This window comes from Galeopterus variegatus, unplaced genomic scaffold, assembly GCF_000696425.1.
Source record: "Galeopterus variegatus unplaced genomic scaffold, G_variegatus-3.0.2 Scaffold7233, whole genome shotgun sequence".
Lineage (NCBI taxonomy): Eukaryota > Metazoa > Chordata > Mammalia > Dermoptera > Cynocephalidae > Galeopterus > Galeopterus variegatus.
The window spans coordinates 55,746-59,326 of NW_007733344.1; positions in this window are offsets into that span (position 1 = coordinate 55,746).

The following is a 3,581-nucleotide window of genomic DNA, read 5'->3' on the forward strand; positions in this document are numbered from 1 at the left end:
TTCAGCCATCCCCAGAACCCAAGAGTGGGACCCTCTCCCTCACCAATAGGATGGAAAAGAGGTGAACAGAACACTGTATCTCCCACCCACCCAGCTCTTGCTTCCTGCAGCAGCTGCTGCCCTCTATGCTGCTGCAACAGTGCTTGGTCTCATGTTATCCTGACCTCTTGCCCCAGGCAAAATCACCACATTCTGCAAGCCTCAGGCCTGCTCCAGCCAGTGCACTATTTACCTTACAGATAACCCACAGCCACTGTCATCCCGCCAAACCATTAACCATTTACTGCAAACTCCTCTCCAGCAACTTGCCCAGCTCTTACTTACCCTTCTGTCTCAGAGCTGAGGAGGTAGAGCCAAGTGCTGGGCCCAAGAAGGTCTTATGCTTTTTTACAGAGTAGGCCTTTAACATAGGTTTATTTACTGATTTGATTCTCACTGATGGAGGGTGCTTGTGGATAGGACAGTGTGATCACTGTCTTCACCGACAAGAGCACTAATAGATCTGCAACATAACCAGTGCCATTTTAGACAAGCCCAAGTACAAAATGGCACCATCTACCTCCTCACCTCTCCTCCCCCATTCTCTTTTACAAGAAGCCTCATGGTTTTGGAGAAAATGAAACTTTCGGTGTTTCTGCATGTGCAGAACTCTCCATCCCCATGATCTAACTCAATCCCCACCCCGGAGATATATCACCCAGCTCTTGGCACCAACATACCCATATAAGCTCTACCATCCCCACACTGGGTGCTGTCCCCCATTTTCAGGGCAGCCCTGGGCTGTCCTCCATTTTCAGTACAGTCTGGCAGATTTCTTTCCTTTCTTTAATAAAGCTTGAATGGTACCCGGCATCTTGGCTCACTTTCTTTCAGGTACATTGATGTAATGAACACAGCTAAGTCTGTCATTCTTAATGATGTGCGTATGGCTCATCGTGTTTGCCCTTCCTGCCTCATAGTTTAGAGTGAAGAGCAAAGAAGAGAGATGAAGTCCATGAAAAGCCTCTGTGTACTCTGGAGAGCTTCACGACTGTAAAGGATTCTTATTCATTTGTTTCTAGTGTCAAAGAACAAAACCATGACAAATTTAGTTAAACATCTCAATTGGCTTTACTGTGATCCCCAAATCAGGCAATAGGTTATTCCATAAAATAGAATGAGTGTTCCAATGAGCCCAGCAGAGGAGCTTGATTTTATAGATAGAAAAAGCCAGTAGAAAGGAGAAGAACAAAAAGCAGATTGGTCATTTCAAAGTTGCTCTCCTTGCAAAGAGGGTACAGGAAGACAACAATAGAAAAATAACTGACCAATTAACATCAAGTTACTTCAGGCAATCTCTTTTGGGTAAGAATTGAAGCAGAGAGAACTTCATTATCATACCTATTGAAGAGTAAAACTGGCCTGTTTGGAAAATTAGCTGTTATCTCTTTCTCCTGACTTCTGTGAAGGTCAGACCACAATCTAAATGACATGGAATTTAGCAGGGGTGACTCCATTTTGATTTTTAATCTGGTCTGTTTGGCCTAGTGCAGGAACTTTGTCCAAAATAATGGATTCCAATAATTTTTATTTAACACTAGAAAACTTGCTTAAGCCAGAACCTGTTTCCATTACAGTGCTGCAGTGCCACAATTAAATTACAATTATTGTAATAGAATTTCTTCAGGAAACTGTTTATGGCTACCAAGGTGCTGGGGATGGAGATGCATCATTGCTGCCAAACACTTTTTATACATGAGCATCTTTGCTTAATGCCCAAGAGCTAGAATTTCCAGGGGCTTTGACATCAAGCCCCAGAGTAGAGTGAGGCAACAAGACCACCAGAGCTGACACAGAAGTGTAGTGAGTATCTGTAGATGGCATCGAGAGGCACTGGAGGGCAGCATCTGCCCATTCCATACTCCTACTCCTGCAACATCTAGGCCTCGACAGGAGCCTTAAAAGGTCATCTTCTCTAAGTAGCTCTCAGACCTGGCTTTATATCAGAGTCACTGGGAGTCTTGTTGAAAATAGAACTATCTACATAATTTGTGGGGCCCAGCATAAAATGAAAATGTAGGCCCCTTGTTCTAAAAGTAGGGAAAAAATGTCAGTAAGCGTTGAAAGAAAGTGAGCTGAGACACTGGGTACTGTTCAAGCCTTATTAAAGGAAAAGAATCTGCTGGGCTGTGCCCAAAGTTGGGGGCAGCCCAGGGCTGCCCTGAAAATGGGGGACAGCAGCTAACCTAGGGTGGTGGGGGCTTATATTGGTATGTTGGCGCCAAGAGCTAGATGATGTAATTCCAGGGTGGGGATTGAGTTAGGTCATGGGAATGGAGAGTTCTGCACATGCGGAAATGCTGAAAATTTCATTTTCTCTGAAACCATGAGGCTTCTTGTAAAAGGGAATGGGGGAGGGGAGGTGGACAGCACCATTTTGTACTTGGGCTTGTCTAAAATGGCGCTGGTTATGTTGTAGATCTATTAAGGGTATTTATTAAAATATAAAACTTTTTGCTTTTTATTGTGCTCTCTCTCTCTCTCTCTTTCTCTCTCTCTCCTTGTCCTGGTGCATGAATTTTATTGTTCATCTTTATATTGTACAATGCCAGTTTTAAATGCAAATATTAGAGCATTTAACTTTTATGCTGAGTCACCAACATTACACAATTCATTTTTTGTAGCTCATTTATGCATATGCACTTCATGTTTACCAGAACAATGGAAATATTTTATAAAAATAAATCAATGATTTTTATTTTACTTCTTGATCTGTGCATATCTACCAACACTCTATGGAAGTCAGTAGTTTCCATAATATGCTTACCTTGTACTCACTTTGAGTCTTGCTGAACTCCCACATCATGGATCCACCAGAATTCTGTGTTTATGGGGCATAGCAAATGCTATTTGTGAATGTTAGGTATGCATATTGCATGTATTTCCTCTGCCCTTGCACTTACTCCATTATCTCATCAGACATTGCTTACAAATGATAAGTTCAAAGATAAAATTATACTCTACACACAACAATTTATTCTATTTCAGAGGTTACGGGCAACTGGAAACCCATTCAGGGATACCCTAGGCAGACCACGCAGCCTGGTTAAGAAACTTGAATCTGGATCTTGCCAAAATTGTAGACTACTTCTCAGAGATGGGGTCATCAGCAAGACCAGAGTCCTTCATATTTTGAGAAGTTACAGCAAAGGCCACCGTATGCTACCGTCAGGTGTCAGGTGTACCCAAATTGCATGGTCATTAAGAGTGCTTTCTTAGGAATTTGAGAGACCTGGATTTGAATCTTAGTTTTACCACTTTCTTTGTGAACTTGGGTAAGTTTTTCTCCTCTCTACATTTCAGGTTTTTAAAATCTGTAAAATGGAGCTAGAATGGGATTTTGTAAAGTAAGTGTGTAAGGTAAATATGGCACATAGACCTATCCCCTCTCCCTGTACAAAGCAGAGTTCCCCTTCCCCCTGGGAAACTACCCCTGGCCAAGGTAGTTTACCCAAGGAAATTCACATCTCCTTTAAGACAAATGGAAGATAGTAGGAAGCAGGAGCCCTGACTAAATGAATAGCATGTAAATGGAGTTAGAA